General features: G+C 37.6%; 1 protein-coding gene across 1 annotated transcript in view; it reads left to right on the top strand.

Moving 5' to 3' along the window:
• The window catches only part of LOC139045513 (uncharacterized), a 35,518-nt gene extending 8,923 nt beyond the window's left edge, over positions 1-26,595 (top strand). The window contains exon 2 of the mRNA XM_070512029.1: positions 25,705-26,595. The gene's annotated coding sequence lies outside the window, so the exon portion shown is untranslated. The remainder of the gene's footprint in view (positions 1-25,704) is intronic.
• Positions 26,596-27,942: the final 1,347 nt, after the last annotated feature.

Genomic DNA, 27,942 nt, shown 5'->3' with positions numbered 1-27,942 from the left:
TCTCTGTTTGGCCAGGAAAAAAACACCTGACGGTGAACTTCGATGAAAAAGAGAGAGGCGCAGAGGCAACGGGAGGGGCAGTGAGTGGGGTGAGGGAGAAAGGCGTGCATGGGCGGGGCGGGAGATAGAGACCTAGAGGCAGAGAGAAGTAGAAGGTGGGGGGTAAGGAGAGAAAGCAGAGATCGAGCTGGGAGACGGAAGAAAAGAGTCTGCTTCTGTAATTTGGTGGTTTGTGTGAGGGATGGTATTATGAGGCTGAGAACGAGGACAGTCCTCGTCAATCTTTTACAATATTGGTGTCATTCAAGCACAACTTTATCTTTGAACCAGAATATCTGTTTCAATGATTTCCATAAGCACATAAATTATAATCTTCAGAGCCTTCAATATTTCTTTCGGTACTTTATTAAGTGTTATTGCAGAGGCCATTTATGAAGTGAATGATTCAACTTTTAATCTTCTGAACATTAAAGTGTATTCCTCTGAGTTTCCTTTTCCAAATCATCTGAAATAACAAAAAGAAACTAAGCTCATTACACGAAAAAGTGACAAGCGTTTTGCTCTCAGCCTGGCAAGTTGCCTTACTCACTTCAAAGGATGATAGACTAATTGTTTCCAGAGTTTATAAGTAATTAAGCTATTATTCGGGTGAATTTATGTAACAGTTTTATTCACCATAGAACTTTCCAGTTAGAATAGCCAGAGACAAGTCTTCAAAAAATACCAAGATTTTAATAATTAAAAAGCCTGCCCTTCTTGTTAACAATGAAAACTATTTTTATTTTTAAAAGCATTGGAAAGTGTAAACAAATATAGTTTTCTTCCAGAGTGTGTGATAGGTGGAGGTCATTATGTTTAATTAAGGCTAAAAGGAAAATGAATGTCTAACAGCTTCCAAAGATTAAAACATCGGTAACTATCAAGTTAAGTTTTAAAAAGTTAATTTTTGAAATCATTCAGCTCTATTCATCTAAATACGTCAGGCAGGAAAACATATATAGTGTCTTTGTAGAATTTCACATGGATAGTCAAAAAACAAATAATTTTAGCATTTTAAATCTTTTGCTGCCTAGACAATAAGAATTAATGCCAAGGAATGCTAAGTGTGTGAGTTTCTCCAATTTTGCGATAGAGAAATGTACTTATTCACCCTTTGATTAAAATAAAGAGAATACTTTAAAAATCTTTTCAAATATATTAAATTAAAACAAATATTATTTCTATATTTCAGCTCATGTTTGTCACTTTTAAATAATTAGATTTACCCTAAATGAAACTATTCATTAAAGGAAAAAGTAAGGATTTAAAAAGGAAGTGATGAATTATTTTATAAATTTCAGCAAAATATATGACATTTTAGTTTAACAGACATATTATTTATATATGTAACTATTTACTATTTTAATATATTTTTTCCATCAAGATAGCATCAGCTTTTTTTCTTTGCTTTAGAAAAAGCCTGTTTCGTTGTCACCTGAAGAATTTAAAAACCAATAGAATTTTCATGTTAGAAGGAAACATCTTTGAAGAATAATAACAAGATATAAATGTGAAAATTCAAGTAAATGACTTTAAAATCTTATCTGAAGTAAAATAAATTTTCTGGAAGTTGTTTGCAAAAAATTAGAGTGTGAGCTGGTTTAATATCCATTTCCCTCACCATAAAAAGTAGGAATTGGCTGTAAGACTTATTATAAGGGGTGAAATCTCAGCATAGAAAAATATTTAAGACATAGCCACCTGTTTCAAGTAAAATTCCTCCAAAGGAAAAGTCTGGAATTTGCTGGAAATTGTGCATAAAATGTTCTGTATGATTCAGGGTCAGTGTTGTTTTGTGCAATCTGTGTAAACTGTTGCAATTTAGATCTGTCATTGTGTTATGATGTCTGATTCATTGTTTGCGAGACTATACTTTCTTTATTCTAATGGACTAGTATTGCATTATTAAAAACAAGTACTAAAGCACCCTGGTTAGCAGTAATGCAATCCCAATTGTCTAACACCGGGCGATAATTGACCTTCTGGACACCAGGCACACTTGGATTCACTTTAGGACACTTAGCTGTTTAAACTGACTTCATTACAGAAAGACAATGGTGACTTTGTTGCAAGTGGCACCTGCAGTGTTTCACACAACACATGGGCTATACCTTGCCAAGACAGCCAGCATCATGATTCACACCAGAGCAGGAAGTCAACTCTAGGCAAATTTTATAATATGAAATATGCTGTTATGATTAAGGAGGAATGAATTCTTTTTGCACATCCCTCCAAAGTCTTAAGGAGATGATTAGAAGCCTGTTTTCTGATTTCCTTACTGCAAAAATATTGCCATATGAAGGGGTGCTGCAATCACTTTATGTTGAAATTTAATTGTTAAGGATTTTATGGTACGTTGAATTCAAGATGTCCATAATAATGCAGTCCAGATAGAGAAATACTGTTGTTTCCTGCCTACGCGCAAGTTAAAAAGGGTCCTCTAGTGGAAAGGCTTAATGGTGGTGGGGTGGGGGGTGCTAAGTCAGTGACCAGATTTCTAGGTACTCTGCTTAGTAATCCCAACTCTATCACTAGAACACAATGTAATTTATCTTCCATGGATCTTTTTCCTAATCTCTAAGTGATATTAATATATTTCTGCTTTGTAAATCATTTTGCACCGTAGAACATGGTAAGAGATTACTTTAGATTCTATTGAGTATAACAATAAAGTCCCTCTCTCAAAGAGCTCTAGATTTTTCCTAGAGAAGTCCTGAGTCATAAGGGAGTATTCCTCTGTCCTCAAAGTTCTAAGGGTCTCTTAGAATTCTGAGATGCTTTCCTTTGATGTTCCCTGCCTGGCCACCAGAAGTAAAATGACTGTGATTTCTTGTTCTAAAGCAGTTGCTGAGAGTAATTAATACCTTTATTGATTAGTTGCTTCACAGAAATAAAAGGTGACTTTTCTACCAATGACTGGACTGTGATGCGGGAGACTGAAACAATGTGCCATACTCCAAAGAGAGGAGAGATGGCCGCTGACTAGAGCACCTCCCCCTTTCATGAAAAAATCCACAGATTTACTAGTTTTCATTTAAATTTTGTGGTGTTCTAGTTTGGCTCTTGCCTTAAATCCTCGTGTCTCCCTAAAATATTACATCGAATTGTTTTTAAGACTGAAAAAGTCCTTGTGTGTGCATATGTGTGTGAGTTCCAAAATCTTGAGCATGTGCTGTGCCCTGAGCAGCGAGCAGGACACAGGGGATCCTGAGATTAACAGGACGTTGTCTCGGCTCTCAAGAGTTCATTGCGGGCTAGCGCTGATAACAAAACCACCGTCCCAACCCATAGGAATCTACACAGGTGCTGTGGGAACACAGAAGTTAAACCGACAACCTGGAGGAAGGGAGCCCCTGAAAGCCTTCGTGAGGGGCTGAGGTGGGGAGGAGTAGAGATCCGGACAGGTTTTTATATCCAGGTTCAACCAAGAAAACAGAGACACTCTGAGTGTATAAGGGGGAAGAATTTAACCCAGGGAATTGGTTACACGGGGACAGAAGAGGCTGGGAAGGCAACCAAGTGGCAGCGAGGCAATCCAGAGCTGAGCAAAGGCTCTCAGTTGCTCCACGGTGACTAGAGGAACGGAGGGAGCAGGGAAGTTCCCAGACTCCAGGGCTCAGGGTCCCCTGGTAAAGGATGTAACCAGGCCAGGCATGTCTAGCAGGAGCTGGAGCTATGGAGGAGATAAGAGAGAGAGAAATAATTCTGGAGTCTTTGCTTTCACTCTCATCTGTCACCAGTACTTCCTTTTGGCTAAACCAGGAAGAAACCAGCTGACATGGAACCTGGGAAACACAAGATCAGCCCTCCTGCAGTATAGAGCAGAGCAAGGAATAGTTTTGAAGGCAGACAGTTCCAGGATCAACACAGCTTCTAGGCAGATGTTACCCTCCCATGGTCTACTTAATTTATTTTTCCAAATGAAAAGTATTATTGATAATTTCTGAATGTACTCATTTGGGAATGTTGAAGGAGGAGAAAGATATTCCAGGCAAGGGCACTGAGTTGAGACAGTGGCTTACCTAGAAAATAGCCAGTTTGCTGGTGTAGTTGGAGCAAAGGGGCAGGAGGACGACACTGTAAGACATGAGTTGAAAATCATATCAGCTAACGTTGTGAAATAACCAGTGGCTTCTGTAACAGCTCGACTTGTTAACAACCATTAACCCCTAGAGGCCAGGGTAATACAGATTAGAAGGGTGAACACTGCAAAAACAGAGAGAAAGGTCTCCATACAGGTGAGTGCTGCCCATCAGCTACTGGCATTCCTGCAAAGGAGCCCAGGCAGCCTCCTTGATGGCTTTCCATTAATTTATACTGTTGTTTGAATCAGGCACAAATCCAGTGGGGACATCCATCCAGTCATTTTCGTGAACAAATTAGAAATCTTTCACTAATCCCAAAGAGACATCCTTGTGGCCACTTTGGTGTTCATAGGGCTAAATCAAAGATTTTTCTCTACTCCCACATAATAGGAATTCCTCAATCCATGACCTCACAGATGTCAACCTCATGAAGGATAGTTTGAAAGACGTAGGACTAGAACGAGGGAGATAAGAAAGCAGTAAGGAAGCTGTTGTGAAAATAGTGGGGACTAGGGATTGAGAGTGATAAATAGGAGAAGATATTTAGGACACAGCAGGCTAGTACGGATGTGAGCAATGAGGTATAAAGAGAAGATGAAAGCAATGGCATGGTCTCTGGTTTGAAAAATTGGGCAGATTGTGGTTCCATTTTCTGGGACAGTAACTTTAGAAGAAGGAGCATATTAGAAAGAAAGATGATAACCATGTTTTAGACGTTTTGAGTTTATGATACGTATAGGTTATCAACATAGAGGTGCCCATTAGAAAGATGAAGACATGGGTCTGCATTTTAGTAGTGAGGTCAGGGCTGGAGATGACGATTTGGGAGGAGCCATTGGAGTAGATGAGCTCATCCAGGATCTCTTTCAAGAAGTTTATAGTTGCAAGGAGATAACTCCTCACAGCTGTTAGAATGACTATTATCAACAAGACGAGAAATAGTAACAAGAGTTGGCAAGGATGTGGAGAAAAGGGGGCCCTTGTGCACTGTTGGGGGGAAGGTAAATTGGTGCAGCCACCATGGAAAGCAGTAGAGAGGTTCCTCAAAAAGTTAAAAATAGCATTACCATATGATCCAGCAATTCCACTTCTGGGTATTTATCTGAGGAAAATAAAAACACTAACTTGAAAAGATATATGCACTCCCATGTTCATTGCAGCATTACTTACAATAACCAAGATATGGGAACAACCTAAATGTTCACTGATGGATGAATGGATAAAGAAAATGTGATATGTATATACAATGGAATATTATTCAGCCATAAAAAAGAATGAAATCTTGCTATTTGTGGCAACATGGATGGACCTTGAGGGCATTATGCTAAGTGAAATAAGTCAGAAAGGGAGAGACAAATACTATATGATCTCACTTACATGGGGAATCTAAAAACAAAACAAAATAAAACAAAACCAAGCTCATTGATGCAGGGAACAGATTAGTGGTTGCCAGAGGGGGAGGTGGGGAGTGGGCAAAATGGGTGAAGTGGGTCAAAAGGTACAAATTTCCAGTTATAAGATAAATAAGTAACGGAGATATAATGTAAAGCATGGTGACTATAGTTAATAATATTATATTGCATATTTGAAAGTTGCTAAGAGAGTAGATCTTAAAAGTTCTCATCATAAGAAAAAAAATTCTGTGAAGATGGATGGTGACAGATGTTAACTAGACTTATTTTGGTGATCATTTTGCAGTGTCTTCAAATATCAAATAATTATGTTGTATACCTGAAACTAATATAATGTAGTATGCCAATTATGCCTTAATGAAAAAAAAAGAAGTTTATGGTGAAGGAAAGGCAAGAAGTAGGGCTGTCATAAAGGGATACATGACGGAGAACATAGGTGATTTCAAAGATGGGAAAGACTTGTACATATTTGTATACTGAAGAGAAAGAGGAAGAAATGTTGAAATTCTAGGAGAGAGGTGTTAAATAATGGAAAGAGCCATTATATGGGGAACTGAGCTGTGAATCAGCAGTGGGATACCCTAGTCTCCAAGACTGAAGGCAAGTGATGGACACAGTTGTATGTCCAGGTAGGGGATGATGTTTGGGACAGTTCACACCTGATAATCTTAACTTTCTTTTTGGAGATATGGTAGTGATGTCATTTGATGAGAATGAGGTGGAGGACGGTAACCACGTTTTTGCACTGCAAGTCCCACATCCCACCTGGGAACCCCCTCAGTCCTGGACAAACCAGGAAGTATGGTTGCCCCAAGGATAGGAGAAAGGGAAAGAGCTTGAGGGAAATGTTAAATGTTAACATCACAATGCAAAATGGGAGAGGCAGCTGCCTGGAAATGCAAAGCTTGCTGGCCAGCATCAAGGACTTGGATGGAATTGGAGACCAAGAGGCAGCATTTTGTGCATGGCTGTGTGATTTTCTTCAGCAATGTTTAAGCTTGTGGGCTGTTTATCCAGGAGACGGTGTGTTAACTCATCCAGATGTGTATTTGGAGGACTTTTGCAACCCAAAGTGTGCAGTATCTGACGTCTCATCCTGGGGGTAGAAAACGGTGAAGCTCAGTGGCAAGGTTGCCAGAAATAGTCCCTGTTAGGTGGAGGATTTTGCTGTCAGTCGTGCACAACATCACTCTTTCTTCATGTTTACATAATTGACAAACAGCTGAGTTACAGCATTCCACAACATCTTGAGGCTCCTGAAATATAGACATCTATTCAGAATTTATCTTCTCTCTAGAAAACTAACTTAGAGATTGTAGCTATTAAGCGATGTCTTGTGATACGAAGCAGGGAGCTAAAGGTCCTAAACCGGCATCATCTCTTGCTTCCTAGTTGCAGGCTCTATCCACATGCAACGGGAATATTTTGCCTTTGTCATTGACTAAATTATATACTTATATACATGGGAGTATTTTCACCTGTTGTTGGTTATAGAAAAAAGAAAAAGGTAAATATGTGGTTGTAGAGCTGGTAACACGGCAAATGGGGTAATGAGCTCCCATAAGTAGACTCAAGTAAATATCTGGAATATTGCCTTTTCTTTTTGGAATAAATGAAATTGGATAGCTCCCAAATAGGTAAAGAGGTGTTTTGTTTAAGTTTTGCCTGATAATTAGAACAAAGTAATACCTCTTAACTTACAGCATGGGACAGAAATAGAGCATAAGGGGAATCTAAACGACATGAATTTGGTGAGAATCTGAAACTCAGTTTGGGTTGGGGCAGGTGCTCAAATTTTGTCTGTAATTGGATGCAGCTTGGCTCAAGACTCTGCATGAATGGACTGAGGCTTCAGGCAGCAGGAGTGTGATGGGCTCAATTGTGTCCCCCGCTAAATTCATATGTTGAAACCCTAAACCTCAGTATCTCAGAATGTGACTGTATTTGGAGGTGGGGTTTTTAAAGAGGTAATTAAGATAAAATGAGGCTTTGGGGGCAGGCCCTAATCCAATATGATTGGTCTCCTTAAAAGAAGATAAAATTTGGACACAAAAAGACACCAGGGAGGGACACACAGAGGAAGCAGCATGTGAAGACACAGGGAGAAGGCGGCAGTCTGCCAGCCAAGGAGAGACGCCTCAAAAGAAATAGCTTGATTTTGGATTTCAGGCCACCAGAACTGGGAGAAAATAAATTTCGGTGTTTAAGCCCCCAGTCTATTTTGTTATGGGAACCCTAGCAAATAAATACAGGGAGATTTAGAGCGTGGTTCCCTCAGTGGTCTAGGAAATAGCAGATGCATCAGTTTTTCTTTTTTAATATAAAAACTAACCCAGCAGATGTCTGCTAAGAAAACCCTGCATTTCCCTCCACTTATTTATTTAGGAAATATTTATCAAACACTTAGCAGTGCTTACCGTGGGAGGTAACTTCATCACTCTGCTCCTGGACTTTTCTGAACCTCATTCATCTCCTAGGGTATCCATATCTGCATGAACTCTATCGGAGTCATTTTTTAAATACAGTGTGTTTCAAATGACAATACTGTACTTTTTGTGAAGTTTGGTTGTGGAGTCTGTAGGCAGCATTTTCATTATGTGTCATAGGAATTAAACCTGCATGTGAGCCCAAAGGTTAAGTCAATGATTTTACTCCCTTCATTACTGTGAAATTTAGGCCAGTCATTCTATCTGGTTAATTCTCTTTAGTATTTAGAATATCTCAGCTTGATTTTAATGTTTGGCACTTTTAATTAAAAATGATTTTCTAAAATCCTCCTAGGCATATGATGTTGACAGGAGAATCTCCACGGCATCGGGTTGTGTGTTTCTGTGAATAATATGTTGATATCAGATTCTGCCGAAAATGTTGCAGAAGACCAAAAACAGATCTGACATTGTTTTGTGAACCTGCTGCCTTAGAATAACCTGTCCTGATACGTAAAGTCTGCTTTAGAAAGAATGGCAGGTAATGCACTTGCACCTGTTGTGAGCAGCACGATGGTCATGAAACGTTTGCCTCCTGTGAATTCTCCTGGTCATTGTTCTTGGGAATAATATGGGAGATTGGGAAATGGGAAATCTTCAGAAGGAAGTCTAGCCTTCTCATTGACTTATTGTGTGACTTTGGTGAAGTAATCGTCGTGAGCGTCAGTTTATTCACCTGTAACACAGGGATGAATTCTTTCTTCCAAGTCTACCTTATAGGTGTTTGTGGGAATGAAATTAAATAATGAATGTCTCTGTGGCACTTTTTTAAACATACCATACATATTTAAATCTTATCATTACTGCATCCCCGCTAAATGGTTTAACTTAATGATCTTTTTACATTGCTTTCTCACATCTAAATGAAACAGTCCCTGGCCTCCCTTCAGGGGTGAAAATCACAGTCAATATGAGGATTTCTTGTTCGATAAGGGTTCCCAGAAGGACTCATGGTTCCGCCAGATTTCAGGGAGTGTCTATTGAAGCTTGATGTTGACTTTTGTTTTCAATCTTACATTAGACAGTGCTTTTTTTCCTACTCATTTCCTCAAGATTTAAATTTTTATAGCCAGTCAAAGATGTGAATGCTACCTCAAATGGAAGCCCTCCAGAACCTAATGTCGAGTTGCATGCAATGTATGGGAATATGTCATCTCAAACTGCGATGCGAAAAACTCCTTTCCTATGGCTGCCCTTCTGAAAGCTTGTCCACTTCCCAGGATTTCTGATTCCAGCTGTGCTGTAGAACACGTTTTTTTTCTGAATAGAAGAAATAAAGAACATAAACCTCCATCGTTCTGTATTAGCAAATCATTACTAGAACCCCACATGTAGCTCTCAGTTCCTGTATCGGGACATAATTGAGTGTCCACTAAATGTCAAATAGTTCCCATAAGATGCTGCTTTTGAATTCAAATTATAGTCTGGAGAATGGTGCAAACCATCCAGATTTTTTTACGATGACTACCAGGAGGGTGGGAAAACTGGAATGTATGTGTGTCTGGGGAGGGAATTGAATTATCATTGTTGTCATTGCTGGAGCTGGAAGTTGGGCGTCAACTTAGGACTTAAAATTTTAAAAACTCTTTATTATGTAAAAATTTCAAACATATACAAAAATAGAGAGACTGGTACAACAGATCCACGTATCCATCACCCAACTTCAAGAATTAGAATTATCAACATTTTGCTACTTTTGTGTTATCTGTTTCCCCCTTTTTCTTACTCTCTTATTTTTTCTGGAACATTGTAAATCAAACACCAGATACCAGGTCTTCTCACTTTTAAAAACTTCAGACTATATCTTTAACTAATAATCACTATATTTTGTGGTAGTTTTTAATTTTTAAATATATCTTTAAAATAACTTTTTATTTTGATTTTCAATTTTAAACGTATAGAAAAGTTGCAAGTGAAAACTTTCGATTTTAAAGTTATAGAAAATTTGCAAGAATGTACAAGGAACTCCTGTAATTCTTTAATCGTTTACCTAGACATCACTAACTGAATACATTTTGACTTTTGCGTTATCATTCTCTCTCTTTCTCTTTCATATAATGTATAATCTTTTCCTGAAGGCTTTGAGATTGAGTTGGTGACGTTATCCCCCTTTACTACTAAATACTTCAGTGTGTGTGTTCTAAGAATAAGGACATTTTCATACACAACTACAGAATAATTATTAAAACCAGGAAATTTAATATTGATGCAATACTGTTATCTAATCCACAGTCCTTATTCAAACTTCATGAATTGCCACAACAATGTCCTTTATATTATTATTTTTTTCCACTGGGAAAGACTTGCCCTGAGCTAACATATTTGCCAATCTTCCTCTCTCTCTTTTTTTTTCCCCTCCTCAAAACCCCAGTACATAGTTGTATATTGTAGTTGTAGGTCCTTCTAGTTCTCATATGTGAGCTGCTGCCACAGCATGGCAACTGACAGATGAGTGGTGTGGTTCCTTGTCTGGGAACCCAACCCAGTCATCGAAGCAGAGCACGTCGAACTTTAACTACTAGGCCATCAGGACTGGCTCAACTTTATATCATTTTTTTTCCTGATCTAGAATCTAATCCAGGATGATACATTACATTTTTCTTGTCATCTCTCTTTAGTCTCCTTAAATCTGGAACAAAAAGTTCCTCTCTCTTTCTTGGTCTTCCTTGACCTTGAGCTTTTTGAAGAGTACAGACCAGTTATTTTGGTGGAATGTCCTTCAGTTGATGTTTGTTTGACGTTTCATTATGATTGGATTCAGGTTATGCTTTTTTGGCAGGAGTACCATAGAAGAGATGAAGTGCCCTCCATCCATGGTATCAGCTGGCACATGATGTCTGTTTGTTCCAATATTGGTGACATTAACTTTGTTCACTTGATTAAGGTGTTGTCTGCTAAGGGGGAGATAGTTTGAGATTATTATGTAAATATCCTGTTCCTCATCAAGCTTTTATTCACTGGTTTCCACATCCATTGAGGATCTTCTAACTCCATCTTTTTAATATATTTGTTAATTGGCATTCTATTGTAAGGAAGAGCTTTTCCTTTTTCTGCTTGATTTATTTGTTCATTTACTTTGTATCAGTATGGACTAACAGATTCTTATTTTATTTAATAGGTGCTGCTTCATTACTACATTTTTAATAAAATTATAAATAATAATTTTATAAAATTATAAAATTATATTAATAATTAATTAATTAAAAAAATTAAATAATAATTTTATAAAACTATAAAATTATAAAATAAAAATGCCATTCAAATGTCTCAGATTTGGTCAGCGAGAGTCCCTCCCACTGCCTCCTGTGTTTTTTTGATGTATCTTAACGGAGGCTTAACTTGGTACCTTCCATGGTGAAGTGGAGCCTGGGCTTGGCAATTCTCTTCACTTGTACAGCATCCAGTAGCCATGGGAACAATAGATTTTCCATCCAAATCCTCCAAGTCCCCAGCACATCCCTGGAATGAGCCAGTGTGGTCAGTGGAGGAGAACTGAGGAGCCTTAGTGCACTCAGATAGGGGAAAAGTCTGTTGATAGCCTCTTGTTTTGGGCCCCTGATTGTGGCTTTTGCAGAAAGTGTTCCCCATGAAAAAGTCGAGCAACGGGTTTTCTAATTTCTGGCTTCTCTCTAAAACAGGTTTCTTGAGCCAGTTAATTGAACATAAATTACAACTGACCTTGGAGGGATTAACTTGCATTTTGGGGTCATCTGAGCTGTATAGCTATTTGGGTGCTTTCTGACTGCCTGAGCTTTTATATACTTTACAGCTAAGTTTGAGATGAAAATGTACCACTCAGGGACATTACAAGAATTGTTGACCTTCTCTGGTCAGTTTGAGGTCAAGGAATTAATGTAGAGAATTACCAGAAGATCTATAAACACACATGTTTCTTACATGAGAGGTATCATTAAAAAAATAATGTTCATTTTACTTAACTGTTTCGGATCCATGTGTAATATTTGACTGGCAGTCACATAAAGGAAATTTTAGTTTGGGGCGCTATAAAAATAACATTAAAATTAAAAATTTAAAATCTATCCTAGCAGTAGGTTTTCTAAAATTCCACTGTGATTGAGCCATTTTGACATTAAAAATATATTGGATGATAAACCCCATATTTAAAAGAAGACATTCATATCCAAGGCTAAAAACATTCTTTTGAGGTCACTTCAGTGCTGACAGTAATCACTGAGCCTGTGTCCTAAATTTTGCCCAGCCTCTTTGGCGTATCAAGAGGTTGGATTAGAAATTGGTAAGCCAGCTTCTTCCTGGTAAATGAGTGGAAAGAACATGAGCTTTGGGAACACAATCCTGGGACCAAATAATGCCACACTCATTGATCTGTTCTGTCTTTCCCATTCCTTTTGTCATTCCAAATGTCAGTTTCCTCATCTGTAAAGAAAAATTCACAACTTTCTGGATCAGTGCAAAGAAAAACAAACTGTCTAAAACTTTAATATAAAGTATAGTGTGTGGCATTGAGGAGACCCCCAGGGAATGTAACTTCTCTTCCCCTCCATCCTTTCTTCTGACGGCATAACAATCACCACCATTTGTTCATTACTTACCACGTGCCCGACTCTGACCTCCGTGCTTTCCATGTACTTCTTGTGAGAGAGGAATTATTATTTCCAATTTACAGATGACAAAACTGAGACCTAGAGGGATTAAAGAAGCTTGACTGAGTGTTGGGGCTGGGGTTTTAAGTTTGATGTCAGAGTCCAAGATCTTAATCATTATGGTCTCCTGCCTCTCCTAACTATGACTTTTTTAGACCATGTACTTTTCATAAATTTGGAGTAGTAACTCATGGATTTACACAGTGTTATTAGGTGGATTTAGTGGAAAGCCCTAAGGTGTGGTAAGGGAGAATTAAAAACCTAGGCGAAATACAGAAATAATTGAGAGTGTAGGAGGAAAGATAGGAAAAGGGGAGTGATGTATTTACCAGGCAAACAAGGTGAACCCCGCCCTCTATGTCTTTGAGCATTTGGTTGCTTATCTTGTTCTAAATCAGACATTAAAGACATGCACGATAATAGTCCTAGTAGCTGCCACTATTTATTAAGCATCGTGCTTTATGGAATTCCCACTTTAGAGCAATAGCACCCTATGAGGCATAGGAACCCTATGTTCCCTTATTTTGGAGGTAAAGAAAGAGACGGTCAGGGAAGTTAAGGGGAATGCAGACTTCTCATTCCAGACCAGGTCTGTGCGATGTCAAAGCCCGAGTCCTGTGGCTCCTCTCTGCTGCTTCCTGTGCTTAACATAGATGTCAACAAATTTACTGGATGCCCAGTGCTGCCACACCCCAATTCTCACCCTTGGAACGTCTCCAATTAGCTGAAAGAATTGGCAACAGATGCACACTTTCTTTTCCTGCTTGGAAGTTGGTTTTTATCAGACTCTAATGAAGTCCAGTCCCTAAGACTTTTAGCACCCCACTCATCACCACTCATATTCCACAGTTTAGCCTTAGGGGTAGCCTTCAACAGCAAACCTATTCCCTCTTCTAAGGGCAAAAAATGTGTTCTTGAAATAGTCCTTTAAAAATATTTGACACCCTAGTTGTAGAGGTATTCCTATAGCGGAGATTGCTTCTTGTCTACCCCAATCTCCACTTCCCCTTCCTCCTTAAGAAGAGAACTTGAGTTTTGGTCAGGACCACTGCCACCCAGAGTTAGAGATGGTTCCAAGCCTCTCTTGCAGTTAAGTGTGGATGTGAGACTGAGCTCTAGCCAAAGTGCAGAAATGTTCTGTGGAATTTTGGGAAAGTTGCTTAAAAGGAGTTGACTCAGGTAGGAGGAACCCTTTTGTCCTTCTGCTATTCCTACTTTGTGAGATTAGCAACTGGGAAGTGAAAGCTAAAGTTCTAGCAACTATCTTGAGCTGGAGGTGACCCTGAGGATAGAAACCACTTGGTAGGACGTAGAGCAGAAAGATAGGAGCCTGTGTCACTGATGACATCTTGTAGTCACTTTACCGGTCCTAGGATGCCTACCTCTATATTTACATGAGAAGGAAGCCTCTTTCTTTCCTCTCTTCCTTCATTCCTTCCTTGTTTGTCACTATTATTTTGTGTTTTTCTATTATATGCAACCAAGTGATTCTAATTACAGTATCCAAAAATATGCCTACCTTCCCTTGGGCACATTTGGATGTCCTGGGAAGGCCTGCAAAGCTCTGAGCCTACTGGCTCTGCATTTAGGTGAATATGATTTAACAAATAAATTGTTAAGGTGTCATGGAAATATACATAGTTGACTACTTTGGGCCTTTATATCCTTTAACATCTTTTTGAACTAAAGCACTTTTAGCTGTTAAAACACATGAACAGCATATTCACAGTGTTTTCCACCTTCTCACTGTTTAATTCAAAGAAGGATGCATTTGGAAGAAATTAGAGTCTTGCTCCTCTAAAGCTGTTCCTATCAAGTCCATCAGAGACCGCGCAACATTTGAGATCATGCTACAAACAGATTCGGAATAGGTATGATTTTTTTTTGATAAAAATTATTGCATCAAACAAAACTCAAAATTTACTCCAGGTGGGGTTCTCTCTTCTCCCATTCTTATTTTAACATCAAGCACAAAGCTGACACAAGATAGTCCTGTCCTCCTGATATACTGAACTTTGGGCACAAGTGGAAGGCATAGTTTTGTACTTGAGTATTTGGGTCAGTGAAAATGAATTTTCCACTTAAATGCAATTCATTTAAACACAGCTAGACATAATGATCTTCTAGTTACTACATTTATAATTATTTTTTGCCTTAGCAAAGGATACTGTTTTGGTGAAAATATTCTGTGTATCTCCTTTGTTCATTGAAAGAGTTAAAATAAATAGACTAAAAAACAAAAAAAAAGAAACCATAAACTTCACCCCCAAAGCCTTATAGACATGAATGTGGAGAGGATATTTAGAGACCCCAGTGAAAGGAAGTGGAAATTTGAGTGATCATCTGAATGATTCAGCCAAAAATGGTTGAGAATGTTTATTCTGTTCTTAAATCTTGGTTGTCTGGCCCCATCATAGATTAGATTGATCTGAGTTTTCTGGATAAAGGCCTTAAAGCTTCCTTTAACTTTGTCTGTAGGAACATGGTCTGTAAATACCAGGTAATCGCTCCTGGTAACTATTTGTTGAAAGTACAGCATTTACACAGCATTGCATTAGCTTTGGAGTTGAAAATGTGTTCTATGCATTAAATGAGGGTTGTTAATGGACTCATGATTCCATTGTTAATGGAATCATACAATTTCAGTATTTGCAAGGAATTTAGATATGATCCATTTCAATCCTTTACCCCTCCTCTCCTCGCACCATTTTAAAGATGAGGAAACTGAGACCCAGAGATTTTTCAAAGTTTCACAACTTGTCCATAAATTCTGCTGTGAAAGGCATAACGTTTCACAGTTTTTGTTTATTTTCTAAAATGATCTGGTGGCGAAGAAGACGCTTTTGCCTATCAGTTTGAATTTGGTCCTAGTTATGTTTGGCATCATGATTTTCTTCCATAAAAATTTACCCAATAAAAGGATTGTAATGTCAAAACCTTCCAAGAACGAGTTCACTTAACCTCGTTGAAAGTTACTGATGACATATATACCACCTACGAGAGACGTGGGCGGAGTGGGAAGACTTCCCCTATTTTAAGTCATGGCTCACGAACCCATGTTAGAAAAACAGAAATAACAAACTGCATATTGATAACAAAGCAAATCAAGTTAAGTATCTTCTATGGACATATATTCAGATAATAAAACTCAAGAAAATAATGCATGCTGTTCTCTAATTTTCAAGGGAACTAGGGAATCTCCTTTAAACTTTGCGTGCAGCATGGAAATAAGGTTTCTGAAGTAACCATTACAGCATGTTTTCATGAGTGTTTATTAAGAAGCCCCAAACCTTTGTTAGTAATAAATCGGCTGACATATCTATAGGTTTAAATCTTTTATTGGTTACTGGTTAACTTAAACTGCTCTGCCTGACAAACCTTCATAATAAATAAGCCAACGAGCGAACACTTGGAAATCAAAACAACTTTGTTTAAAGGACGATCACTAAAACATGATTTATGCACTAATGAATTTTGCAATCAGCATGTGGTGGTGTACAAGTTTCAACATGAATCTAAAATGTACAAATCCGAAGACACTGAAGTTATTAAAAATCACACCACAATGCAACTACTTTTAATTAAAAAGAAATATATCACATTCATATTTAGCAGCGGCATTACGGCATATGAAAAGGATAACTCAGGGTTACTTTTGAACACATCCTACAAAACATGTCTATTGTTGCTTTGAAGATGAATATTCCTTTCCACGATCAAATCGCTTGCTATACTGACTCAAATCAAGGAAAGAAGTCAAAATAAGAAACTATATTTTATATATACATGTAAACCATGTACATAGACAAGGTGATTGATGATGGTGTGTCAGTTAGGAAAGCGGCGTGTAGATTTTTTTTTCAGTTTGAGCAAATTCTTCTTCGAAAGCCTGTATAAATCACTGGCTTTTCTATCTTTGTTTCAGTTAATTAAATTATTGACAGTGAAATCGTGAAAAAGTATCTTTAGTGTAAAAAATGATTCCCAGATCTTTTTCTATAAAACTTCAAAAAAACCCTGAAGAGCTTAAGTTTTAAACATCTGTCTGGACAGATGTCAAAATGTAGAGTGTTATACCAATGTACTGGGTAAGTATCTGACACTATGTTATTACTCTTCAGTTAAATATTCACAGTGAGGTTTTATGATCTTTTTAAAAGGAAACTTGTATGAGAGAATAACCTCATCTTGCACACCATAATAAGCACATTAAATGAACAAATTCCAGAGTAAACAATGAAAAAGAACTTCCTGTGCTAGGTTTTACATCTTATTTCAGTCACCTGGGGTTTTTATATTGAGATTTTGAAAATCATTCGACAGCATGTAATGGCTGTGATTTTATTAAAATTCTATTATTAATTTTGAATATTCCCCTGGAAAGAGAATTTTAGTGAGAATCTTATATATAAATAGGGGAGAGAATTACATCTGGAAAGAAAATACGGTGCTGCTGAATCCTAATTGTTGTGAAGTGTATATTATAGCACAATGAACAATATTTTTCAAGCCATGAGAGATGAAAACCACCATATTATGAATGCAACAGTAACGCAGTAAGTAGGACTTCATTGAAAAGAGTATTTAGACCAGACACTCTGATGCTGCAATGCTATTTCATTCTGTGCTCTTCTTTACCCCAAATCCTCTAGTTTAGATACACTTGGTGTACTTGATGACACTTTTCACTTTGAGAGTATAACTGCCTGGGAAGAAAAAAGTTTTTAATGGTTTTAAAGTGGTGAAGGAAGCAAAACCTCTCTTTTCTCCCTAGAATTTAGTAGCCCTGTTTGCACTAAATACACCACACAGACAACCACAATTTCCTTATAATCCCAGGAAGAATTCTTCAACAAAACACTGTGATTGTGTCAAAGAAACTAACAATAGCAGGAGCCTCTCACTGTTTCCATAGTGAGATGTGAATGGAAGTGTGAACGTGAAAAGACAGATTCTAGGTTAGAGGATGGCAAGGTGAGACTGCTGCTGGAGCACAATGGGAAACCCCTGGAAACATAATTTCTGGAATAAACATAGTCCTCCCTCCTTCCTTCCCTGTCCCTCCCTCCCTTCCTTTCTCCATTCGTTCTTTTCTTCCTTTACTTGGGGAGTCCTCCCTATCGGCCTTAAAATTCTAAGATGGATTAATTTGCTCTTGAAACCGTCAGATTTCACGATGATAAACTTAAATGGTTTAGCTTTGGAAAACATCCTTTCTTCGTAGCAAATGCTTAGGGATACCCTGGTTGCCAGGTCACACTGCGTAGTCTGCCTGCTATCAATTTCACCATTCTTGTTTCAATCATTCAATGAAACTGAATGAAGTTGGTGATGAGCCATCTAGAAATCTTAGGGACAACAACATGTCAGTGTCCCATTTCTCTTTCTAAATTCTTTGGACTTATTCATGACGGTCAAATGAGATTATGTCTATGAACCTATTATAAACTGTAAAGCACAAACATAAGAACAGATGATGCCAATAATGATTGTGATGCTGCCCAGCAATGTTATTCATTTTTGGACTTAAAATTGGGTAGCAGCTTCACATTTTCTGGCCATTGTATGATTTCAAGTAGCATAATTTGTACTGATATAAACTCAATTTAGCCATTTGCTGGGATTCTAAATCATTCTCTTGTGATTCCTCTCTCACTGTTGTCTAGAATTATTTAGCTAGTACACGAAAAAATGATTTTTTTTTTACCTTCTGAGTTTTCCAATCCACACTTCCCAGATTAATTAGAAAATTGCCCCAACCTCCCTTTTCTCTTCCCTGATGGGTAGCACTTGCAGAAAGAAAATGCTAATTTGATGCAGAAGCTGCTTAAAATTAGTCAAAATAACCCCTTGTTCCAATCTTGTACACATTAAGTAATTCTCACTGATCAGATTGGGAGCAGGGCTGAGAAGGAGGGGCAGTGAGAAAATTCGCAGACAGACTTTCTCCCCAGTCTCATTTGCAACCAGGTAAAACGGAGTTCAAAAGGCCCAAATTCTCAGCAGATTTGCACAGCACAGTAATAGCCTTTATGCTTGGAAATTTATGGGCCATGGACAGTTTATAAGAAACGATGTAGTTCATCAGAGAGCCAGACTGATGGAGCACATGGGAGCATTCTGCACAGGAAGTTGGGTTTTGGAATAATACTTACTTTGATAGAGTTGTTTTGTTAGCTAAGTAAAACAGTAGGGAAGCCAATGGCCACTTAGGCTTCAAACATAAATATATATTTATAAGTCACCCGGCTGCCTAATTGAGAGCTGTAGTGTTTTCACTAAGTGTATCTTCACCAGAAAGTGGTAAAAACAACAATTATCATCAACAAAACCCCAGCCTTGGCATAGATTCATTTAATCTGTCTTTGATAGTTTGGAGATGATTAAATGCTGTCTAAATGCTTCTCTCTTAAAGTCAAAGGGTGAGGGGATGGTTAGAAAGATGCTTTACATTTTGGTCGTGGTGGGGGATGTTCTTTTGTATTTAAGGTGCAAAGATATAAGTTAAGCCTTACGCGATACTCCGGGTAGCAGAGAGCTATTATCAGAGATTTGAAATTGTGGTTCTATGGACTCCTGTTGGGGAGAGTTGGGGAGCTCAGAGGAGCAAGGGTTGGGCGTACAATTGTCTGGTGCTTTCAGGTTTCACAGAAGAAGGTTAAGCAGGAGGTGGCTTGTTAAATTTGAGCAGAGAACTGGAAAATAAGATTTCACACTCTTGAGATGGGGAAGGCCGGGGAGTTTGGAGATTGTCTGAGAGATTTGAAAAAGGTCGGGTGTGCTATAGTGTTTCTCAAATTGTATTTCAGTGCTTACGAACGAAAAAAAGTAGGTGTTATGAAAAAAGCAAAGGGTCCGTATGCACATGCAGTCAAGTCAAGCATCCTAGGTAAACGGGCATTTTAAATCTCAAATAATTATTTTGCCTGTGGAAATAAAATGCACAGCCTCTTCTTCTGCTTGGCTGGGCCTCCTAGAATTCAGGCTGCACTAACGATGTTTTGCTACTGTGTCCTCCATTCATGTCCCCTCTTTCTGTTCTTAAGCCCCTTTCTCCACTTTATGGCCATGGCTTTAATGATTTCTCTCTTTTGCTTTGAGACCCTGCGCTGGAATTAGATTGCAAGTGGCAACTTGGGAGTCCAAGACTTGGGTACCAAGGTCTGCTTCTTTGTGTGACCTTAAGGCAGGATGCTCACCCTCCTTCCTGGAGCGGGTAGGGCATCCATCCCTGAGGTCTCCCCTAGTTCTCACATCATATTATCTGAGACTTGGTCTCGTCACTTCAATTCTCTCCTCCTTTCCTGGGCTAGCTGTGGCTCTCCTTATCAACTGCTTTTTATAAAAATTATTCCTTACTGCTCTTTTGTTTTTCTAACTCTCTTTTTCTATTGTATTTCTATTTTTTACTTCTAGTTGTGCTTTCTTTGCTCTTCAGTTCCCTCTTTTGAGATGAATTTTATCTTTATCTTATTATATAACATATAATATAATATTCTGCCTTTTTGAGTATTTATTTTTTCCTTTTCCTCAATATTTGATCTCTTCTTGCCTAACAACAATAAATGCATTTTAGGCACTTTATAAATATTTCTTGATTGATTGGTTTAATAAGATTTCCTCATGTTTTAGACTTCCGATCTCCACGTTTTGGCTTTGGACTCTGGGCTATCTCCTGCGTTTTTGGAATTGGAGTTAAAGGCATTCTTCACCTACTATAATATGAACACTGGGTCAGGCAAACTGCAACTGTGCAATCTCTAGTCTTAAATCCTCTGTTCTTAAGGGGCCGACTTAAAGGATGACTCAGTCTCATTTCCCCTGCTCCCATCCAAAATGAACAGGAAACAATATATTGGATAGCAATCAGACTTCTCATAGTTCGGTTGTGCTAGGAAAATTAAACCTTTTAGTGTTAGAAACTTTCAAACGCCTTCTTCAGGTTCCAACTTGCAAGAATATAAAATGAGAGGTTTCTCTACTAAGAGTTACAAATGTTATAAAATAACAACTCACTAGAGAGGTACAGATAAGAATCCTGAAAAGTCTAACCTCAAATTAGAACCACATTTCCTTATGCTATAGAACATTAAAAGAAATTAATAGTGTGGAGAAAATGTTACTCTTGCCCATTATCTTGCTAGCAATCTATGTATTTCTATGAAAATTTGATAAATTTTGTACCATGTTAAGCACATTTTAACAGATAGTTTAATGGGCTATTTACTTTTTAAATTCAGAAAGGTAAATGATTGGTCTTCGTTAATTAACTTTTTATAAACTGGAACTCACAATAGAGTAAAATAGAAAAAAATTGTTTTTCCCTAACCAGTATCATTTAACTCATTCTGAGGCTCTCTGAGAGGCTTCATTTGTCTTGCAATCTCACCGTAGTTTGGTTCCCAGTTCTGCCATTTTGAATTTCCTTCAAGGAGGCGTCAGATTTTCCTTTGAAAAGCCAAAGAGTTGGCTGTTCCTAGAGGCTAATGCCAAGTAATGCACTTGTCTTAAGAGATCTAATAAACAACAATCAGAACTTTCTGATAAAGTAGAGGTTTCGTAAGTTAATTTAATGAAAGTTCATCATGGTATTTCCATAATGTATTTTCCTACATCATTAGCAATAAGACTTATTTGACTTGCATAAAACTTCAGGAACATTATGCTTTTGGAAATGCCATTGGTACGTTATGGCATCTACAACATGAAATTTTTTTTTATCTATCTGATACTCATGATGGTAGGCTAAATCCTGCTCAAAAGAAATAGGCATGTTATAATCCAAAAAGCTACAGACATAAGAAAATTATGAAGGATGGAGAATGATGAACAAAATTGCTTAAAAAACTCAACTTTATAGCATTACTCCTTTAGATATATAAAATTAAATAAAAAGAACTGATCAGGGACCAGCCCAGTGGCATAGTGTTTAAGTTTGTATGCTCCGCTTTGGTGGTCTGGGGTTTCCTGGTTCAGATCTTAGGCTCAGACCTACACACCATTCATCAAGCCATGCTGTGGCGACATCCCACATAGAAGAACTAGAGGGACTTACAACTAGGATATACAACTATGTACTGGAGCTTTGGGAAGAAAAAAAAGAATAAGATTGGCAACAGATGTTAGCTCAGGGCAAATCTTCCTCACCAAAAAAAAAAAAAAAGAAATGATCAAAATCTTTCTTAAAGTTTGCTGATGTATGTTGGTAAATGTCAATGCTATAAAGTGCAAAACAGGATTTTCCCCCCCCAAATTCAGCAAACCATTGTCCAGTTTTAAACAGTTTGATACCTATGATTCACGCATTTGTTCATGAAGAGCTATCATGTAGAACAATAAACCTCAAGTGGTGTGAAATCCTGTTTTAGAGACAAGAGGCAGAATGATGATTACTTTTGCTCTAGGTAAAAGGAGATTATAGCATTCCTCAAACCAGTTTTTGAGGAATATCTATGTCCTGGATCTTTCCTTCTAATCAAGTTTTAAAGTAGGTTGAATTATAAGAGTGTCATAAATAAATGTATTGTCTTAACATAGTAGTCTGTTCAGTCTTGATGTCTACAAGCACTCATTATATTGCAGTGTTTTAAAGGTACCTTTACAGCCTTTGTTAGTATGTATTCCAAAAGAAGCAGTATGCTAACCCTGGCTTAAAAGGTGACTTGTCCACCAATGGCATGATCTTGGCATACACTTGGGCACCATGTGAAAAATTATGGAAGAGTCACCTGATGGAAATCAAGATACCATGACCAGGAGAGGAGTCTGAAAGTTTCCTGTTCATGTGATGTGGAGACTTCAAGTCAATCAATTACCCTGAAATAAGTCACAAAATAGCTGAAACCCCTAGGATCCTGGCAGCAGCAAAAGAAAACTTCTCTGTTAATATATTTCCTCCACTTCCAGACCCCCCAATAAAGCAACTCCCATAGAGGATGACCTTTCAATATGAAGACAGGAGCCTCCCTGAGGAAGAGTAAAGGCCATAATAAATAAGAGATTAACAGCCTCAAAATTGGACATTATAGAATAATCTAAACGAGACTGTATATTCAATATGTTAATTGACTAGAGATAAAAGAAGAAATAGAAATCATAAAGAAACATCAGAAAATCATAGAAAAAGAAGAGCTATATTTGAAAAAGGGCCAAATAGAAGTTCTAGAAATGAAAAAATCATTGAAATTTTACAAATCCACTGATTTATTATAAAGCTATGATAATTTAAATGTTTGGTAAATGGAATTGTAGGACAGAATAGCGAACCAAGAAAACCATACGTAAGTGTGTGTGGAGTTTTGTTCTTTGACAGAGGAGCCATTACAGATTAGGAGGAAAAGGACAGAGTATTCAGAAAATGCCACTGTGTCTAATTACAGCCAGATAGAAGAAAGAGAATGGGATCCTGGCTTTACACCAACCCCCAAATCAAATTCATCTAGATTAAAGACCTAAAGGTAAAAACCAAAATTTTCAATCTTTGAGGGAAAATCATAGGCAAACATTATGTCACAGTGCAGAAGAATTTTTTAAAGTAGTCACGAAATAAAATCATTAAGGACAGAATAACTAGATACCCATATGCAAAAGAATGAAGTTGGACCTGTACCTCATACAACATACAAAAACTCCCTAAAAAATGGATCAAAGGCCTAAATATAAGAGCTAAAACTATAAAACTCTTAGAAGAAAAATTAAGTGTAAATCTCTATCATCTGGAGTTGGCAATGGTTTCTTAGATATGACATCAAAGCACAAGTAATAAAAGAAACAAATAGATAAATTGAACTTCATCAAAATTAAAAACGTTTGTGCTTCAAAGGACACTATCAAGAAAACGAAAATAAAGCTTACAGAATGGAAGAAAATGTTTGCAAACATATAGCTAGTAAAATACGAGTATCCAGAATATATAAAGAGCCCTTACAACTAAACAATAAAAAGAGAAATAACCCCATTTAAAAAATAGGCAAAGGGGGACCAGCACCATGGCTAAGTAGTTAAAGTTCCATGCACTCTGCTTTGGCCACCTGGGTTTGTGGGTTTGGATGCCAGGCATGGACCTACTCCACCCACCAGCCAAGCTGTGGAGGTGTCTTGCATACAAAAAGATAGAAGGGGATTGGCACAGATGTTAGCCCAGGGCGAATCTTCCTTCGCCAAAAAAAATAAATAAATAAGATAGGCAAAGGATTTGAATAGATACCCAAAGAAGATATACAAACGGCCAATAAGCACGTGAAAAGAGGTTTAACATCGTTAGCCATCAGGGGAATGCAAATCACAGCCACAGTAAAATACTGTACCAGTAAGTATGTTAGGATGGCTACAATAAAAAGATGGACAGTTGGATGTTGGGGAGTATGCGGAAAAATTGGCACTCTCCTATATGGCTAGTGGGTATGTAAAATGGTGCAACCCCTTGGAAAATAGTCTGGGAGTTCATCAAAACATAGCATTTCCATATGATTCAGTAATTTTGTACCTAGGAATGAAGTACTGTTACATGCTACAACATACATGACCCTTAAAACCATTATGCTTAGAAAAAGAGATTCCACTTATATGAAACACCCAGAATAGGTAAATCTATAGAGATAGGCATGGATTACTGGTTCCCAAGGGCTGGGGGGTGGGCAAAATGGGGAGTGATTGCTGAGGAGTATGGGGTTTCTTTTTAAGGAGATGAAAATGTTCTGAAATTAAGTAGTGGTGAAGATTGTATAACTTTCAGTATACTAAAAAACACTGAATTGTATGGTTTAAAAGGATGCATTTTATGTTATGTGAATTGTATCTCAACAAAAAGAAGAAAAAATTAAGAAAAAGTTGGTTAATTTGATATCAAAATTTAAAGCAATGCCATGGATAACCAGGTAAGAATCATTATTCAAGATATATAAATAACTCCTACAAATAAATGAGGCAAAGGGAAAATTTCCACCAAATGATATGCATAAGCTAGGAACAGGAAATTCACAGACGAGGAAAACCGGATAACTAATAAACACGTAACAATCAGTGATATGCAGATTAAAACAATAATGAGGGACTTTCCCCTGTGTATTCAATGATGTGCTAATAGCAAAACTTTGAGAACTATATATGTCTGAGAAAGAAAAAATTGATGAATAAATTGTAATGTATTTGTGCAATGGAGGACAGTAGAACTATTAAAATGAATAAACTAGATACATACGTGTATATGTGGGTGAATCTCAAAATTGTACTATTGAATTAAAAAGGCAGGTCTTAAAAGAATACGGACAGGGCCGAGTGGTTAAGTGCACATACTCTGCTTCGGCGCCCCAGGGTTTTGCCTGTTGGGATCCTGGGCGTGGACATGGCTCCGCTCATCAGGCCATGCTGAGGCGGCGTCCCACATGCCACAACTAGAAGGAGCCACAACTAGAATATACAACTAGGTAGTGGGGGGCTTCGGGGCGAAGAAGAAGAAAAAATGATTGGCAACAGATGTTAGCTCAGGTGCCAATCTTCTAAAAAAAATTAAAAAAAAAGAATATGGACAAAATCATAGCATTTATGTGCAATTTAAAAATATACTAACATATCTTATTATATAGCATATTGCTTTCCATATGTATATATGTATTCATGTAATAAAAGTATAAAACTCCAGACAGGAAGGGTTCACAGCACTTTCAGGATATTGGCTAAACCTGGCGAGGGAGGGAGGAAGTGAGGAAGAAGACAAAAGGGAGCTTCCCTTGCATCTATTGCATTTTATTTCACTGAAAAAAGTCAGAAGAAAACATGACCTGATAATAAGAATAATTGTTACATTTTGTTAATTGTTAAATACGGTGTTTTAAATATTATTCTCTGTACTTTATTTTCAATGTGACAGTTAAATGTGGTGTCATGTTTCTATTTATATAATAATAATGGTATAATAAGTTTTGTCACACACTTCCCCAATGTTTGCCCATACTTCTATTAACGGGTGCCTGATATTGGTTGAGAATTCTCTTTGGCTGTGAAGAACACAAACTTGGAAACAGCGGCTTAAACAAATTGAAGGTTTTATTTTTTTTCACAGACTCAAAAGTCCAAAAGTCGGAAATCCAAGATGGACACAGTGGTTCCATGATGCCAGTGGAGAAATGGACTCGTTGTCTCTTTCAACCCAGCCATCCTTGGCAAGGTCTTGTCACCTGGGGAGTCACAGCATGGCCGCTTTGCTTCCCGCAGCACGACTGTGTCTGATTCAGGAATAAATGGAAAAGCAAAAGAGACAATGTGTGTACCAATTACGTCTGCTCTCTCATCCCCCTGCGCAAACATCCGCTTATTTTAAGGAGCTTTCTTGGAAGTCTCAGCCAAAAACTTCGTCTTTTTTCTCAGTGGCCAGAACTAGGTCGGATGACAACTTCTATCAAGGAATTCAGCAGGATTTGTTTAACTTTTCCCCCAAACTGGCGTTCTGTAGACAGGAGTAAGAGAATAGACATTGAGAAGAAACTAGCAGGCCTTCACAGCTGGCAAACGATAATGACAGTGATCATCATAATTCCCATTTATTGATCATGTGCTGTATGCCAGGCTTGTGAGCTTTGCACATTTCATCTTGTTTAGTCTTCGCTGCAATTCCGAGAGTTAACACCCATTTAAAGATGAGGAAATTGGGACTTATGAAGGTGGAGTGACATGTTGAAGGTCGTACAGTGGTGGAACAAGAACTTGAGTTCAGATCTATCCAACTCCCAGGGTTGCCTGGTACTGTCCTGGTTCTAGCACTGCTAGGCTCGTGTCCCGGGACACAAGTCAGTCCTGGAACAGTGGGGTCACCTGCTGAAGCTCAAACAGTACTAGGGCATTAGTAGAAGTTCAGTTAAACTTTGTTGAATGGTTAATTTAATAAATATTGTTTATTGTTTTTCATAAATGTTAAAGACTTGCAATATATCAAGAATACAATCCTTTATATTATATATTTTTTTCTTTTGCCTTGTAGTTTTTATGACTCCTTTTGATACAGATATTTTAAAGTTTGTGTCAAATCTATCTGTTTGCTTTTATGGTTTCTTCCTTTGCTTTTATGTTTAAATATTCTTCCCTATCCTACCAAGCAAAAATTATATCTTCTTCTGGTTCTTTTATAGTTTGCTTTGTAATTCAAAGTAAAATGAAGATATGCAGGAATGGGAAAGGCTTTCATTCACATGTTTCATTTCCCAGGTTTGGGTGAGTGTTTCAGAACTGTAAGCTTATAGGTTTGAAATGTTCATCTCAGGAACTGATTTAAAATCCATAACTTAAGGGAATGAAAACTCTTTCCAGTGCGTTCCCAATGTGCAGCGCACATGTATCTGATCTGCAATCAGCAATCATGTCAAAATGTGTCAGCTCATTTCATATTCTTTTTAACTATCCTTTGATTAAGGGAGCACTGTATCAACTGATGTGAGCCTGCAGTCAAACCTACCTTCAAATTATTAGCACCTGGTAAGAAATGTCCTTCCCATTCTAAACACCAGTTCATCATGTCTTATTTGTAATTCACTTGATGATTTTGATATATCATTATAAATACTATATGTGACTAAGTCTTCACACTGAAGCTTTGTTCTTGTAAATATGGCAGAAAATGTGAATTGCGTACTCTGTCCCTGATACAGATGCGTGGATCAAGATCAAGCAGGTGTGCTATTAGGTTGAGATGATAAATCACCAGCCCGAAATGTCTTTATGTTGGGAAACTAGATGTCATTAATGTTCATCTTGCACCATTGGCTCTAACTCCGTTTTCTAAACAATGGAAGGGAAAAATATTTGTGAATTCGCTGTTACTGACAAGTAATTATTAGAAATTATTTTATTAGAAAACAAAATTAATGTTCTAGTCCAGGCATGGGTAAACTTTTTGTAAAGAGCCAGATGGTAGATATTTTAGGTTTTGCTGGCCATAAGATCTCTATTGCAACTACTCAACCCTGCCTCTGCAGAAGTCACAAACAGTGATAAACCAATGGGCGCGGCTGTGTTCCAATCAAGCTTTATTTATGAAAGCAATTGATCTGCGTGATTTGGCTCATGGCCTGTAGTTTCCTAACTGCAAGAATTCATTCTTCACAAGTGAGTTTTCTTATTCGAAAGGTGGGAATCAGTTGCTATCCTGGAAAACATTAAACAAGTACTCCTATCATTGGTACTTTAAGACTTCAACTTCAATGTCTTAAGCTTAAGTTGGAAAGCCCTTTGAAAATTCTTTGAAGAGAAGGATCAAGATGTAAACATGGAATTGTTTGTTAGGATAGGTTATATCAATCTCAAACAA

The sequence above is a fragment of the Equus asinus genome, chromosome 6, assembly GCF_041296235.1.
Source record: "Equus asinus isolate D_3611 breed Donkey chromosome 6, EquAss-T2T_v2, whole genome shotgun sequence".
Taxonomy (NCBI): Eukaryota; Metazoa; Chordata; class Mammalia; order Perissodactyla; family Equidae; genus Equus; species Equus asinus.
Note: the sequence above shows the minus strand (reverse complement) of the source record. Positions and strands in the feature narration are given on the sequence as shown.